General features: G+C 35.3%; 1 protein-coding gene across 1 annotated transcript in view; it reads right to left on the reverse strand.

Moving 5' to 3' along the window:
• Positions 1–18,253, reverse strand: part of sdk (sidekick cell adhesion molecule) — a 496,543-nt gene that overhangs the window by 411,296 nt on the left and 66,994 nt on the right. The window lies entirely within an intron of this gene.

Genomic DNA, 18,253 nt, shown 5'->3' on the forward strand with positions numbered 1-18,253 from the left:
ACTTCACTTAATGAACAGCAGACTGAGAACCTCTTCATAAAATGACGCCTTCCTGTATTGTTGTTGCATGCATACCTCCATGAAGCCTGAAAACTCACCGTAGAAGAGGTTTTAAAAATATCCACACATTATCATATGTCTCTCTGAATTCAGTGAATGACAAAGCATTCACTCTTACTCAATGTCCAGGGATGATCCCTTATTCTGCCACCTTTAACCAAGTGGTGAAATATTTCCTCTGCATCAATCTTATGAAACCTTTTAACTTAAATATTTCTATTAAATGTGCAATCCACAAACCCTCAATCTGTTGTAATAGGAAGTACTCAATAGACCACTCACCATCTTGATCACTCACTTCTGAATCATCTCCACTACCTTATCATACCTAAGAAACATAAGTGACCAGACCTGAGTATGGTAATCCAGATATTGCCATATTAAGACCTTATAAAGAGGAAGGATGGACATCCTTATGTCTGCATGTTTGTGTGTTCTGCGATAACTAAGTAATTGTAAGGCTACCTTAGCAATATGCCCTCCGAACTTCAGCTCTCTATTTACCAACACAGATATAGAGCTCAATTTCCTGGAATACAGTTTCATCGATGTGATACACTGCTTGTAATCTTTTCATTCCAAAATGCACAAGTTTAGACTTTTCCACATTCAGTTAGCATTCATTACTTTTTTCTCATACAGTCAGTCTATTTAAATCATCCGCCATGCTCTCTAAATCACCTTGATTAATGATTATTACTTTGATGGACCTGTGTTTTACTTTAGGATTTCTCCATGAGTGCAGGTCACAAAGTCTTTCTCTATTTTTTTTAAGACTGGTTTTTGCCTGCAACTCTTCTCTTAGTTTTTTGTATCCTGAAAGTTTTGTAGTCTTCTGGAATTCTTTACCTTAGTAACTTATGGAAAGTTACTAAGGAAAAGAGAAGAGAATTCTTCAGTTTTCTCCTTTTCAGTAGTTCTATAGTTTGAGATGAGAGTCATTCTCTTTTCTTTTGTTTCACAGAAATTTGTGATTATTTCTTACACTTGTTGAATTTATTAATAAATTCATTATAGTCATCATTTTTGTAGCAGTTCTTAATAGTCCATTCAGTCTCCTCTATGAATTTCCTGAACTTGTGATAATCTATCTGCATGGTTTGATGTTGCCCTGATATGTTGTTCTTTTTTCTGGTCTATTCTTATAATGGCTCTGAGAAGGATGCGGTCAGTCTATGCGGAAATATGTTCCGCTTATTGTACCAACATTTTGTACCAGTCTTTTACAGTCTGTTAAAATGTAGTCAATTTCATATTTTAGGTCTCCATTCGGTGATTGCCAAGTCCATCTTCTTCCTGGGCATTTGTTGAAAAGTGTTCACAATAAAGAGTTGTTCAGCTGCAGTGAATTCAGCTAATCTCTCTCCTCTTCTATTTCTTTCTCCAAGGCCATCTGGACCTATAAACTTTTCATTTTGTTTGCCACATACTATTTTGGCATTAAAGTCTCCACCAATGAATGTGTATGTTGACTTGTAATTTAATGCCTGTTCAAGATTCATATAAAAATTTTATATTTCTTGATTATCAGCTACAGATGTTGGAGCCTGACACAATATTAATTTTATTGGTATAATGTTCTCTATTACAATTAGAAGCACACCTATTCTTTCAGATATGATGTTACAAGGAAGGACCGACTTGGTGAGCTTAGATTTAACAATAAAGCCCACTCAGCCTTGTTTGCCACTGTTTGAGGATGCTTCCAGGAATATCTGTGTGCCACCATTTAATGTTAGTTCTTTAAATCTTTTATTTTCATTCACTAAGATGATATGTAAGTTGATATTGGTTGATACTACCGCCACAGAAAGGTGAGTGTGGGCCACGCAGGACTCGGGCCCATTTCTGTGGTTGCATCTTTGCTGTAGTCAGATACACATTTCTCCTGACTAGGGTTCTGAAGTGTTCACCAGAGCTCTGTTAGCGATATTGGGTCCAGGTCCGATAATGGCTGGCTTCTCAACATCCCAGGGTGCACCACGCAAGGTAGAGTTGGACTTTGCTACTACCTAGTTTTGCATCACATGTAAACAACTAAATATTTCCCTTCAAATCATTTCCTATTTCATTTATGTATAAATTAAATAGCAGTGATCCAAGTACAGTCATGTGGGGCATTAGTCACCTGCTTTCTGCTCCATCTTTCTTTCTGCTCATATCACCACTTTCATATCCAACTCCATTTGTTCCAGTTTGTGTAACAGTGTATCATGTGGTATCCTGTCAACTGCCTGTACAGTTGATAACTATTCCCTTTATACAACTCAGCCTTTGCTGATGACAGATCCTTGCAAAGTCTATTAACATATAAAGAATAAATAAATTACTAGAGTGATGCAGCAAATATCAGAATGGGTAATTAGACAATGAGACTTATTTGTGCCTATGGTCCCACAGAAGGCACTGCTAAGGTAGAAGTAGAAGAATATTTTGAGGATTTAGAGAAAGCAACTGACATAATGAAAAAGGAAAAGTTGGTCCATGTTGGGGATCTAAATAGCAGAGTAGGAAATGATTGTCAGACATACAAAAATATTTTGGGAAAATTTGGAGAAAAGAGCAAAGCTAATGATAATGGCAAATACCTGATAGATTTCTGCTCAGGACATGGACTGGTTATTACTAACACCATGTTCCAACATAAAAATGTGCACAAATTTACATGGAGAGAAGTGGAAAGGAATAAGAAAAGTCTCATAGACTATGTTATTGTTGATAGTGATGTTTTCTCCCTGGTGCAGGACACCAGAGTGTACAGAGGATTTGAAATTGGAAGTGATCACATTTAGCCTTGAGCAGGGTAAAATTGAATTTCATACTGAAAACAAAAACATGTAAGAAAGTTTTAAAGCGAATAAAAGATGAGCAGCTCTCAGATGTAAACTGTAAAAAATACACAAAAATTATTCAAGAAAAAAATGAACGAGTTTGAGAACAGGAACCAAACCATGGAAAGTCAGTGGCAAATCCTGAAAAAAACATTGATTCAGCCAGAGAGGCATGTTGTGGTGAGGTGGTCTGAAATAGAAAAATCAGAAATCCATGGTGGACACAGAAAGTTAAAGAGGCAGTGAAGAAAAAGAAGATAGCATATCAAAAGTTCCTGGCAAATAAGTCAGCTTGTGCCCTTAGAGAATACAGAGAGAAATGTAAAAACGCTAAACACACTCCGTAAAACTAGCTAAACATAGGAAGACTTTGATAAGAACATAGAAAATAAATAAATATCAAGAAGTGGCAAAATATTCTGGAGGCTGTTGAAAAAGTTCCGAAATGAAGGAAAGAATGCTGTAAAAGGAATTAGAGATGATAAAGGTGACATAAAAACTGGAGAAAAAGATATCCTTGATGTATGGAGTAATTACTTCGAAAAATTGCTAAATGAAACGAGCAGTGATGACAGCACATTAGTAAAAAACACTCAACAGACATGCAATAAGGAAGACATATCCATACTTGAATAGAAAAAGCCATCAAAAGCCTGAAATGTGGAAAGGCAGCAGGAGTAGATGGTTTACATCCGAGGTATAAAAGTTTTACAGTGGCTGCACTGCATAGATCAGAAGGCTGGGACAGAGAGACGAATTCCAAATGATTGGAGTAGAGCTCTCATAGTACCCATATATAAAAAGAAGAATAAAACTGAATGTGAGAATTACTGAGGTATTTCCCTATGGAGTGTTCCTGATAAGATTTATTCAAGTATACTTGAGAAACATTTGAGAAGGATTGTGGAAAGGATGCTTGGTGAAGAACAAGCTGGATTCAGGCCAAATAGAGGCTGTCAGGATCAAATTTTCACTTTACGACAAATAATTGAGAAATTGTGGGAATATAACAAAGATCGGTAATTAAGTTTTGTAGATTTGAAAAACATGTATGACAGGGTGTCAAGAGAGAAGCTGTTCAAAGTGCTACAGTCGTATGGTGTCAATGGAGCATTATATCAAGCAATGCTTAGTCTTTATTTGAGTTGTAAGTCAGCAGTTAGAATTAAAGGAAGTACAGGAAGATGGTTTTATGTTAAACGTGATGTCAGACAAGGGTGTACCTTATCCCCTCTGGTATTTATTATCTATATGGGTCACATTATGAAGGAAAGTAGTAGTAAACCTGATAACAAAATTGGAGATGTTAATCTCTGCTCTCTACTGTTTGATGTTTATAGATGATGTTGTACTTCTAAATAAATCCAGTACAAGTCTGCAAGATTCCCTGAATAAACTGAATAACTGTTGTAATAAATTCGGTATGAAAACCAGCATTAACAAGACAAAGACAATGAAAATAGGCAGAAGCATTGAAAATATCAACTGTATCATGAATGATTAACCTATAGAACAAGTAAAACATTTCAGCTACTTAGGCACGATTTTTAGTGAAGATGATAAATTAAATATGGAAATATACAACAGAATGAACAAAGTTGGTATGGTAGGAAGTCAACTAAATAAATTTATATGGAGTAAGAGAGAAATTAGTCAGAAAACTAAATTAGCTGCATACAAGACAGTGTTCAAACTGATTTTAACTTATGGATCTGAGAGCTGGGCTAGAAATAAAACACTTGACCAGAGAATAGAGACCACAGATTGAGAGTCCTAAGAAAGATTAGAGGTGTTAACAGATGGCATCAGTGGCAATGTCATATTAAAACAAGGAAAGAACTTAATATTGTTATCATCCAGGAATGTGTTAGCAGAGCTAATCTCAGGTGGTATGGTCACTTAAACAGAATGGGAGAAGAAAGATTAGCAAAATAAGTGTTCTTTGCCAGGAAAAACACCCAGAGGAAGACCAAGATATAGGTGGATTGATACAGCAAAAAGTGCCTTAGAAGATAGAAATATAAGATCTGATAATGTTGAAGTCTCGTTAGGTGATATATTGATTTGGAGAAAAATTGCAGACAGCAAGTTAGTAATGGTGTAAGTTTTTCATGTAGTACTATCATATCCTGTACACCCCTTGAGGGTGCATATCAGGAATTTGATGATGATGATGATAAATTACGGTATAACGTATTCTTCAAATACCATGCTTCCCCCCCCCCCCCCATTACCCCAACAAAGTATCACATTCTTATCCACACATTTCTGAATTCTTTCTTTGGCCAAATTTTTCTTTCTAATACCTTCACTACCATTCCACACTACCAGTTTTGCGGTGGCATGGGATTTACTTTGGTATGCTTTGATTTCGTCTTCCTTACCGTGCTGGACCCCCCCCCCCCTCCAGGTTTCTACAGCTCGTGAGTGCTGATCACCTTTATCTTCATTGTTGTAACCGTTGGTCAGTAACTTTAACAAACCATGTAGATTGTAGTGCAGCTTGTTTCTCTGTATAAAGTATATATGCTCCAGAAGATGACCTTGATATAAAGGTTGAAATGTCAATTGTGAATTGTGGTTTATATTAAACTAAAGTTTTTACTCAAACATGGTAGTTGTCTCCATAATCTTCCAAAATGAATTTGATCACCGTATAAGCTTAAAAGAAAGGTTTCTCTTCGTATATCCTCCAAAACTTTTTTTCTGAAACTCCTGCTTAAAGATACTACTCATCAATCTAACTCCTGCTTGATATTTCTTGCTTCCTTCAAATATCCCTCGACTATGTCCCATGCATTGCTATTAACATCTTCCCTTGCAAAACTTATGCCAATGACACTGCTTTAGCCACATAAGCTTAATATAGAGGAGGCCTCTCAGATCACGCTCTTAACACCCTACATGAAATTGATTGGAAAAGTACTTGTTCTTTGCAACCTACAAAAACTTGGTATGAACGGAACTTTAAAGAAGCCTGTGAAATTTTGATTAATTACCCTAACTTTATAATAATGGGGGCTTAAAAATCCCAAGCATTTGGATGGCACACATTCAGCCCACTCAGTTTCCAGCAAACCCTGATTTTAGAACTCTAAGCAATTTTTCATCTTCTATTGGCCACTATCCATACGAGTTGTTGCAATTTATATGTATACTTATATAAGTAATTTTATTTTTGTTTATTTATTTATTATTCTCTGTATGAACATGTTACCCTCCAGCTTAATTTAACTTTGTAACCTAATCATCATCATCAAATTCCTGCCATGTACCCTCAAGGAGTGTACAGGATATGATAGTACTGCATGAAAAATTTACATCATTACTAACATCCTATCTACAATTTTCCTCCAAATCAGTCTGTTACTTGTCAAAACTCCAACATTATCAGATCTTATATTTCTATCATCTAAGGCACTTTTTACCTTATCAATCCATCTATATCTTGGTTGTCCTCTGGGTCATTTTCCTGCCAACCTGACAGAGAACACTTGTTTTGCTAATCTTTTCTCGCCCATTCTGTTTAAGTGACCATACCACCTGAGATTAGCTCTGCTAACGCATTCCTGGATGCTGACAATGTCAAGTTCTTTCCTAATATCCTCGTTTTTAATATGCTATTGCCATTGATGCCATTTGTTCATGCCTCTAATCTTTCTCAGGACTCTCATACCTGCAGTCTCTAGACTTTGGTCAAGTGTTTTATTTCTGGCCCAACTCTCTGATCCATAAGTTAAAACTGGTTTGAACACAGTCTTGTATATAGCTAATTTAGTGTTCCAACGAATTTCTCTCTTATTCCATATGAATTTATTCAATTGATACCATACCAGATTTGTTGATTCTGTTGTCTATTTCCATATCTAATTTATCATCTTCATTAAAAATCTTGCCTAAGTAGCTGAAATGTTTTACTTGTTCCACAGGTTCTCCATTCACAACGCAGCTGACATTTTCAATGCTACTGCCTATTTTCATTATCTTTGTCTTGTTATTGCTGACCTTCATACCATATCTATTACAACAGTTATTCAATTTAGTCAGGGAATCTTGCAGACTTGTAGCAGATTTATTTAGAAGTATAACATCATATAGAGCTGACATTAACATTTTGATATCAGGTTTAATAATGTGATCCATAAAGATAATGAATAACAGAGGGGATAATGTACATCCTTGTCTGACACCAGATTTAACATTAAACCATCTAACTGCTAACTTACAACTCAAATAAAGACTAAGTATTGCTTGATATAATGCCCCATTGACACCATATAACTGTGGCATATTGAATAGCTTCTCTCTTGGCACCTCGTCATATGCCTTTTCCAGATCTACAAAACTTAAATATAGATATTTGTTAAATACAGAATTGTAATTTAATAGATAATAATAACAACAGCACTCTGGCTTTGATGTGGTGAGGGTTTTTTTTTTTTTTTTTTTTTTTTAACACCAGAGGTCAGGCAAATAGTTTTAACAGTTGATCAGTAACTTTAGCATGCCATGTAGATTGTAGGGCAGCTTGTTTCTTTGTGTATATATACACTCCAGAAGATGACCTTAATGTGAAGGTCGAAATGTTGAGTGTATATTTTGGTTTATATCAAACTAAAGTTTTACTCTAACATGGTAGTTGTATTCATAATTTTTCATAGTGTAAAAATTTGGTCAGATATAGAATATACAATAAAAGAAAAACAATTATCATATAAAAAAGTCGTCCAAAAACAAAGAAAGCAAAAACCATAGTACAGAAAGCTCAACGAGCTTCTTGTAATAGTGACAAATAACTGACACTGGGTTTAATAGGTCTAAGCAAATAATAGAAAGAATACTATTCTCTACTCCTGCTCCACAACGAATTCCTGCCATTCACTACAGAGACTCTGTTTCCATATTGGTATACTTTCTAAGTTTCCAAATCTCCTGAAATCTCATGACATAAGAGTGACTTTCAAGTCTATGGTGAATATACAAGCTCTATAGTGTTCACCTAAAGACTACAACCCTTTCAACAAACATCCTGGAGTTTACAATATTCCATGTTCTTGTGGCCTTGTTTACATAGGGCAAACATCTAGAAGTTTGGAAATCAGACCAAAAGAGCATACTGGAGATGTCAATAACAACAGAGAAGACAGCTCAGGCATAGTTTCCCACTTCTCCCAAACTTACCCCAATATTGAATGGGACAAGAGCTCAATGCTTTATGTAGAGAGAATGATCTCAGTGCCCACAACATCAGAGTCTATGATGGTTATCCACTCACAAGGCAAAATCAAACCAGGAAATGATTTTATATGATATTTGGAAGTCACTTATTTCCACATGTCAGACTAACTTTTCTGCCAACTATCATGCATACCTACCGAACAATGACTTACCAATGTCATCTTTCACGTGTTTTTTTTTTTTTCCTTTAAACTTTGGTGTAATGGTTTCTATATGTTCGGTTTTAGTTATGCAATGGTTCACATTTACCGCTTATTGTATTTTTTGTTCTTCCTAATCCAGAGAAGAATTCACTAGCATATGTGGGGAAACTAGTCGGTTTAACTATCAATATTATCACGACCTATTAAACCCAGTGTCAGTTATCATATGTCACATTCGTTTTCTGGTCAAAAAATATCTACATACTCATCTTCTTGTAACATATTTATTGATAAAATAGAAGAAGAAATACATCGAAGACAAGACATTGTAGAGATAGGTAGAGTGGGGATGGGTCCCAAGGACAAGATTAGGTTATAAACCGGCCTGTAATCCAATGTGGGTCATAAAAGCCAAGTCACCCCTTTCATTTTTATCCAATCCAAGAATAGGGTATTCCAAAAACAACTTGAGCAATTAAGAATTTTTGCATAGTTACCAAAATTTGTAGTGTATATCTACATAGTATGCTCATTATAAAAAGTGAGCAATTGCATGGGAATATGTGAAAATTAAAGTCATTATGGCTTTTTGCTCATTATAGCCATGATCTCATTATTCTCATGCTCATAACAGCAAAGTGCAACTGTACAATTAAATATATATACAACAAACCGATGGTTTTTTTAAAATAAGGTAAATATGTATTATATATTGGGGTTACTGAGCATGTCATCAGGTGACAGATAGAGGGGAAACCCTGACAACCATCCGTTGGATATCAGGTCAGCTCTGAATAAAGAGCCATGGGACCAGTAGTTTTGGAACTGGCAATTCCATGTGAAAATATTGTCATTCACCAATCATTCACAGTGGACCAGCATGGTGAATTATGGCCCAATCTTCTGAGATGAATCAAACAAGAATAAAATGGCCCTCATTCCCCAGTAACAATCTGGTAATCAAGTGATTACCAGATTGTTACTACCTATGGCAGCAGGCAGTTAAACATAAAGGCAGAGGATGCTAAGAGATCTCTGGGTAACCAGATCATGCTGCCGTTGGAAACTAGACCTTGGAACTTTAACCTGTAGGATTCTGAGCAGTGAAGCACGACTAACTGAACTAACTGAAGTGCTAAAGCAACTAAAATGGGACATTCTTGGACTGTGTGTGAAGTTAGACGTGATGATGAAGATATTCTTCAATTAAAAAGACATACTGTATTATAGAGGCCAAGATAAGGAAAGAATCAGTGGAGTTCGATTCATGATTAACAAAAATTGAAGAAAAACATTACAGAATTTGACAGTATATCTGACTGAATAGCAAGCATTATCCAAATCTCAAAAAGATACACCCTCAAGATCATCCAAATGACAGTATGCACCAACAATAAGTCATAACATCACATACTGTCATTTTTCACCTTTTAAGTCATTAGTGCCAGCTAAAACAATCAATTCTTTCACTTTTTTTATTCTGACAGCATCGCTGATTTTAATTTTTGCCCCAGGGAAACAAGACTTAATCATGCTCTCATTCTCTCACTTAGTCATACATTCTTGTCTCTTACTTTACACAGTTCTTGCTTATTTCTCATCTCAGCTGTATCAATTGCCTGAATGTTTCCACAGTCTTTCATGATTATTGATTAGTGAAGATGGTGACAAACACTGATAAACAGGAATAGGAGGTTATTATTCTCCTTTATAAGGCTTTAAAAAGTCCCCATCTGAACCAACACACACACACACAGATCTGGTTGTCTGGATTCCACGAGAATGGGGATTCAGTGGAGAGGATCCAGAGGCAAGTGAACAAGATTGTAACAAGTCTATGAAATGCTTCTTATGAGGCCAGTCTGAAGGTCTGTGGATGAACTACAAAAACTAGAGAATAAGCAAAAAAAAAAAAAAAGAGGACATGATAGAAACCTATAAGTTATTAAAAGGATTTTATAAGATAGGCACCAGACTTTTTTCAATATATGGCACAAAAAGGAGAGAACAAAAAGTTACTTCTGGAAAATGTGTATGAGTGTGGTTAGTAAAGATGTTAGGATTAGATTTTTTGTTTGGAGGATGGGTGAATGAGTTACTAGAGGTGGTTGTGGGTTTTGAGCTCATCAATGAATGAGTTCAAAGAGAAGTTTAAGTATTATGTGGATTTTGGTTAGTGTGGACCTTCTATAATGAGTTTGATTATGGAGATGCACAAAACTTTACTTTATACTGCTGGATAAACAAAGTCCATATAACTCTTGTTAGAGTAAGGGTGCTTTTATGTTAAATATATCATTACCAAGATATTGTGCATAATTTCATTTATTTTCTGATGGCAGTTAAGTAATAGAAGCAGAAGATACAGTTGAAATATCAAGTGATCACCTTGCAAGGGCATATCATCTGGGTTACAGGGAATGATGCAAAAGGTATCAATATGAGAATAGAAGTAGATGAACTGGAGGAGTTTAGGGTATTAAGAAATCAACGTTAATGCAACCATTGGATAAGATGAGACAACTCGTCTTTTACAGAAAAGTGCATGGCTAGAAAAACAAAAGTGAACGCCAGTTTTGTAGCAAATCTAGAATAATTCAAAACAGGAGAAAAGAGTGTACCCAAGATATACATAAAAATTTATTATACATAGCAGAAATTTACATGGGCCAAAAGCTTTAATATGAAACTCTGATCTCATGTTTTGAAAGTCATCCAAAAGAGATTTTACAATGCAAGCCCAGTCTGAAGTGCAAACTGGATCTGGCTCTGTTGTTCACAGCTTGGTTATCTAACCTAGCAGAGTTACATTTTCCAAACACAATCCCACTAAGCTAATGTGTGAAAATTCGCAAATCTTTATGGTTTGCCAAAAAGGAAAATGGCAATGCACAAAGAGTGGTCTACCACATCTTTCAGTTCAAGATTGAGTGACTTGGGATGAGAATTTGTCATCCTCCCACGTTTAACAAAATTTGCTGTTCTCACTCACTGTAGAAAGAATCAAAAGTACTGTATCTTCTTAATCAAAACAGAACAATGAAAATTATTATTTTTTTCTATCACCCATTAAAGTTTTCAGGCATGTTATTCTGTTTAGTATACAAGATAATTAAGGAGATAAGTCAAGTGTATTACGTCAGTCAAAGTCTCTTGTCACTTACAAGACCAGTTAACTTATCACCAGCTGAAAGGTCGTTAATAAATAATGTTCATCATATCCTACATGAGATTTAAATCCAGATCCTTCTAATGGCACACTAGCTCTTCAAACTACATTACAGAAGCTCTGTCTTCAAAGAGCGTATTGAGAAGATTATCTCAATAAGCAGGTATCAGTATATGTTCCTATTGGTCTGGCTTAATTACGAGGATGGTTTGAAAAGTTCTCAGCCTAATAATGAAAAAACAAATTTATAATTCCAAAATCATTTTTATTTTTCAACATAATCTCCCTTAAGACTAATACATTTATTCCAGCGACACTTCAGCGCCATTATCCCGTCCGTGTAGTAGTTCTCAGTAAGATCTGCAAAATACCACTCTACAGCTGCAATCACCAGTTGATTCGAAGAAAAACACTGCCGCAGGGAAGAGTTTTAGTTTTGGGAAGAGATAGAAGTCAGAGGGGGCCAAATCTGGGGAATAGGGTGGATGTTCCAATAATTCATTGTGCAGATCCCTTAATTTTCCCATTGCCAAAACACTTATGTGGGCAAGTGCATTGTCCTGATGGAAGATGATTTTTTTCTTCTGCAAACTGAGACTTTCTCACAATTTTTTTTTTTTTCTAGTCTGGTTAAAATATCAGAATAATATTCCCAGGTTATTGTTTTACCCTTTTCCAGATAATTAATAAACAAAATGCCTTTAGCATCCCAAAACACCGATGTCATGACCTTTACTGCTGATGAAAATGACTTTGTTTTCTTTGGTGCTGAACAACCAGCTTCAGTCCACTGTTTTGATTCTGGTGTGTAATAGTGAATCCAAGTCTCATCCATAGTAATAAATCGACACACAAGATCAGTTTTATTCTTGTTAAGATTTTCATGCGAGTGCATTTTTGATCTGCTGTGTGCAAGCACAGCACCCATCTTGCCCAAAGCTTTTTCATATGCAATTCTTCATGCATACCTGTAGGCTCAGCAATTTCACACACTTTGACTAGCTGGTAATCCAATACCATATCGTGCACTTGATCAATGATTTCTGATGTTGTTACACTTTTTGGACGTCCTCCACATGGATCATCTTCAAGGCTGGTACAGCCACATTTAAACTTGGCAGCCCATTTCTTAATTGTCGAAAATGAATGAGAAGAGTGCCCATAAAATTTTATGAATTTTCGAATGAATTTCTTTTAGCGCTAAACTTTCTTTTACAAAGAATTTTATAACCGCACGATACTCAATTTTATCCATTTCAAAGGATACAGACAACACTTTTGCTTCAGACAGCTGTATAATGCAAACTACTTGATAGAATGACTTGCAATTTTGCATGGATGCTTATGACAGATGTACCAACTTATAAAAAAAAAAAAATCTCTTGCTGATAGTGTTACCATCAATGGACGAGGTCAAGAACTTTTCAGACCACCCTTGTAAGAATCATCCTTGCAGTACTGAGATAAAGGATTTTGGCTCTTGCAAGTTGTTTTTATCTATAATTCATCAAATGTACATGGTATATCTAACGTTGTGTTATATGATCAGGAGGAGGATTGGTCTTAGTTTAGAAGCATTGATGATCATAAATGATTCTTGTCCTGCTCATTGTTTAGATTATATTTGGTCATTCAAACATATAATTAAATTGAAATATATCATCATCATCATCAAATTCCTGCCATGTACCCTGAAGGGGTGTACAGGATATGACAGTACTACATGAAAAATTTACATCATCACTAACTTCCTATCTACAATTTTCCTCCAAATCAGTCTATTACTTGTCAAGACTCCAACATTATCAGATTGTAAAAATAATCATATTAAAAATTCTGAATATTTTTACGTATTAATTATGCTTGTTAGTTTTTGTTTTCATACACGCAGTGTCTGCACTTGTGATGTGCTCGTTATGAAAATGTTATATTAGAAGTAACATATAAAGAAGTAAAAATATTGAAGTACTTACTAAACTGATTATTTGTGTTACTTATAAGAAAGTTTGTTGTATTTTAAAATGTTGAATTTTGTGTTTGTGAAAGACTTTCTCTTAGCGCTGATGGATACAGCGAGTCAGCCATTTTATTGCAGTGCGTAGTTTCTGACTTTTGTGAAGTGCGCATGCTCCCGGAGAGAACTTGATGTGTGATTGACAGCTGACAAGGAAAGCGTTGCGTATCCAAGTTACAGTTGTAAACAAGAGAGCGTTCGGAAAGTTTTTAGAACACTGGCCGAGATATATTCAAGTTGGGAGGAACTTGATTTTTTTTGTGCGGCAGTCAGAAGGAAATTTCATAATGTATTCCGAAAAGGGAATAGTGAAAATAATAGGTTTCAAGCAGGAATAAGTAAAGAATAAAAAGGAAATCTTGAAACTGTAAGTTTTTATAAATTGGCCGGTAAATATTCAAGTTAGAAGGAACTTGATATTTTTTTGTGTGTGGCAGTCGGAAGATATTTTATAGTGTATTCCGAAAAGGGAATAGTGGAAATATTAGGTTTCAAGGAGAAATAAGTAATGAATAAAAGGAAATCTTGAAACTAAGTTTTTATGGTGAAATAAGTGAAGTTAAGACTGTCAATTTAGTATTGTGAATGAAAGGAGAATTTGTTGCTTACATTCTAAAGTGAATGTTTTTCTTAGAGAAAATATTGATAAGGAAGTTTTATAAGTATTAAGAATGCCTGAAAGTGAAAGTTTAGAAAATATATGAATTAAGAAGATTTTTAGGTATTAAAGGTGCCTGATCTGATAAGTATTACTACTAAAAGGAAAACAGGATATAATCAAGAAGACTTTATGTGTGTTATATTGATTGATGAAAAGGATCCTGAAAATGAAGTACAGAACCTTGTAACTTCTGGAAAAGAGCCTTAACAGAAAGAGAAAAAGACTATGAACATTTTTTTTTGTGCTTGTGAAAGAAAAAGTGTTTAGTCTTAAGAGTAAGTTTATATTTTTAAATAAGGCCTTGGATCCATATAATCTGTAGTTATAGTTATGTATTATTACTAGAAATGTATATATATTGTTTTAGTTTTATTAAATGTGTTTATTTTGTACTTGGTATTGAGTCAATGATTAGTTGGATTCTGAAAGAGTGAGTTAAAGTCATTGCACCAATTGGAGTGAACTCTTTGTGCAAATATAATAACATATAGGGACACTCGGAGTCAAAAATAAAAATAATTGTTAGTAAAAGAAATTTATATAATATTTCATCTCATAAGTATATAGAGAGAATAATAATATACTATAGAGGGAATATAAATATATATAAAAAATTATGATAACTAACAAGATCTTATTTCTATCGTCTAAGGCACTTTGTACCGTATCAATCCACCTATATCTTGTCATTCCTCTGGGTCGTTGACCTGCCAACCTGGCAGAGAACACTTGTTTTGCTAATCTTTCCTCTCCCATTCTATTTAAGTGACCATACCACCTGAGATTAGCTCTGCTAATGCATTCCTGGATGCTAACAATGTCAAGTTCTTTCCTAATATCCTCATTTTTAATATGATATTGACATTGATGTCATCTGTTCACGCCTCTAATCTTTCTCAGGACTCTCATATCTGCGGTCTCTAGTCTTTGGTCAAGTGTTTTACTTCTGACCCAGCTCTCAGATCCATAAGTTAAAACTGGTCTGAACACTGTCTTGTATACAGCTAATTTAGTGTTCCGACTAATTTCTCTCTTATTCCATATGAATTTATTCAACTGACTTCCCACCATACCAGCTTTGCTGATTCTGTTGTCTATTTCTATATTTAATTTACCATCTTCAGTAAAAATAGTGCTTAAGTAGCTGAAATGTTTTATTTGTTCCACAGGTTCCCCGTTCAGAACGCAGTTGACATTTCCAGCGATTCTGCCTATTTTCATTGTCTTTGTCTTTTTATTGCTGACCTTCATACCATGTCTATTACAACAGCTATTCAATTTAGTCAGAGAATCTTGCAGACTTGTAGCGGATTTATTTAGAAGTATAACATCATCCGCATAAAGCAAAGAGCTGACATTAACATCTCCAATTTTCATATGTTTAATACCACTTTCCTTCATAATGTGTTCCATATAGATAATGAATAACAGAGGGGATAATGTACATCCTTGTCTCAAACCAGATTTAACATTAAACCATCTTCCTGTACTTCCTTCAATTCTAACTGCTGACTTACAACTCAAATAAAGACTAAGTATTGCTTGATATAATGCCCCATTGACACCATATAACTGCAGCGTATTGAATAGCTTCTCTCTTGGCACCTTGTCATATGCCTTTTCCAAATTGACAAAACTTAAATACAGATCTTTGTTATATTCCCATGCTTTCTCGATTATTTGTCGTAAAGTGAAGATCTGATCCTGACAGCCTCTATTTGGCCTGAATCCAGCTTGTTCTTCACCAAGCTTTTCTTCCACAATTCTTCTCAACCGTTTCTCAAGTATACTTGCATAGATCTTGCCGGGAACATTCAGTACGGAAATACCTCTGTAATTCTCACATTCAGTTTTATTTCCCTTTTTATATATGGGTACTATGAGAGCTCTACCCCAATCATCGGGAATTCGTCCCTCTGTCTAGGCTTTCTGAACTATGCAGTGCAGCCACTGTAAGACTTTTATACCACCATACTTCAGCATTTCTCTTCGAATATCATCTACTCCTGCTGCCTTTCCACATTTCAAGCCTTTGATGGCTTTTTCTACTTCAAGTATGGATATGTATTCCTGACTGCATGCCTGGTCAGTGTTTTTTATCACTGTGCTGTCATCACTGCTTGTTTCATTTAGCAGATTTTCAAAGTAATTACTCCATACTTCAAGGATATCTTTTTCTCCTGTTTTCATGTCACCTTTATCATCTCTAACTCCTTTTACAGCACTCTTTCCTCCATTCCTAAGCTTCTTCAACAACCTGCAGAATATTTTGCCACCTGCTTGATATTTATTTTCTATATTCTTGCCAAAGTCCTCCCATGACTTTTGTTTAACTAGTTTTAAACACTGTTTAGCTTTCTTACATTTGTCTCTATATTCTGTAAGAGTAAAAGCTGACTTATTTGCCAGGAACTTTTGATATGCTTTCTTCTTTTCCTTCACTGCCTCTTTAACTTCCTGTGTCCACCAGGGAGTTCTGATTTTTTTATCCTTTTTTATTCTGATTTTTTTAAGCTCACCACATGCCTCTCTGGCAGAATCAATCAATGTTTTCTTCAGAGTTTGCCACTGAATCTCCAAGGTTTGATTCCTGTTCTCAAACTCTTTCATTTTCTTTTCAATAATATTTCTGTATTTTAGTCTACAGTTCACATCTGAGAGCTGCTCAACTTTTATTCGCTTTAAAACTTTCTTGCATGTTATTCTTTTCAATATGAAATTCAATTTTATTCTGCTCAAGACTAAATAGTGATCACTTCCAATTTCAAATCCTCTGTACACTCTGGTGTCCTGCACCAGGGAGAAAACATCACTATCAACAATAACATAGTCAATGAGACTTTTCTTATTCCTTGTCTCTTCTCTCCATGTGAACTTGTGCACATTTTTATGTTGGAACATGGTGTTAGTAATAACCAGTCCATGTCCTGAGCAGAAATCCAACAGATATTTGCCATTATTATTAGCTTTGCTCTTTTCTCCAAATTTTCCCAAAATATTTTTGTATGTCTCACAATCATTTCCTACTCTGCTATTTAGATCCCCAACAAGGACCAACTTTTCCTTTTTCATTGTGTCAGTTGCTTTTTCTGAAGCGTCAAAAAATTCCTCCACTTCTACCTTAGTAGAACTTTCTGTGGGACCATAGACACAAATAAGTCACATTGTCCAGTTCCCCATTCTCATATTTGCCCACATTACTCTACTTGAGACTGACTGCCATTCAAGAAGATTAGCGTCTTATTTTGTGTTGAATACTATGGCTACTCCTTCTTTTCCTTGATTGTCATTGCCTGAATATAAAATTTTGTATTTATTGCTCAGAAAGATCTCACCAGTTTTTGTCTTTTTTGTTTCAGTCACCCCTATTATGTCGATCTGGTACTTATCTAATTCCTCAGCTAGCTCCATTTCTTTGCCATTCAGGCTTCTTATGTTGATAGTACCGATCTTTAACTCTGGTGATGTTGAGTTGGGGTTTGTTTTCAGATTTGTTGCACTAGCTGACTTTTCGCTGTTCGCCCTGGTTTCCTGGCGAAGACAACGGGGGCCTTGTTTAACTGGGCGACGCCCCAGCCGGCATGAAATTTTGTCATGTTGTACCATCATTTTTTATTTTGGTTTAACCAATAAGAATACAATTTGGTCGGCTAAATCCCAAATTGCCAGCCCATCCTCGTTCGTTCAGTATCAAAGTAGATACCCAACAGGGTGCACCACAAGAAGGTGAGGATTGGACATTAGGTAAGAAGCCCTGGTTGGTTCTCCGCATTCCTTTAACGGCTATGTGGAGGTCTCCTCTCAGTTATACAGCTTTGACCCTTAAGCACCCCATTTATTGAAATATATATTGAAATATATATTGATCTTTAATTTTCCACGATTTATAAACATCTAATATCAACAAGTTTCGCCGACAAGGCTGTCCGGCTTCTTCAGGGCTTATAACTTATAACTCAATATATTTCAATTTAATTATATGATTCTTGTCTTCTAATGTCAGGGACTAAATATCTTATTAACTGCAAACATCTGAAACTATCTAAAAATTTGGCTATACAATTTTTATAATTTTATGCAAATAAGAATAAAGTTTGACATATTTAATACATAGCAGGATTTCAAGCATAAATGCAT

This window comes from Typopeltis vanoorti, chromosome 17 (assembly GCF_054136105.1).
Source record: "Typopeltis vanoorti isolate ZY-2024b chromosome 17, IOZ_Tvanoo_1.0, whole genome shotgun sequence".
Classification (NCBI taxonomy): Eukaryota; Metazoa; Arthropoda; class Arachnida; order Uropygi; family Thelyphonidae; genus Typopeltis; species Typopeltis vanoorti.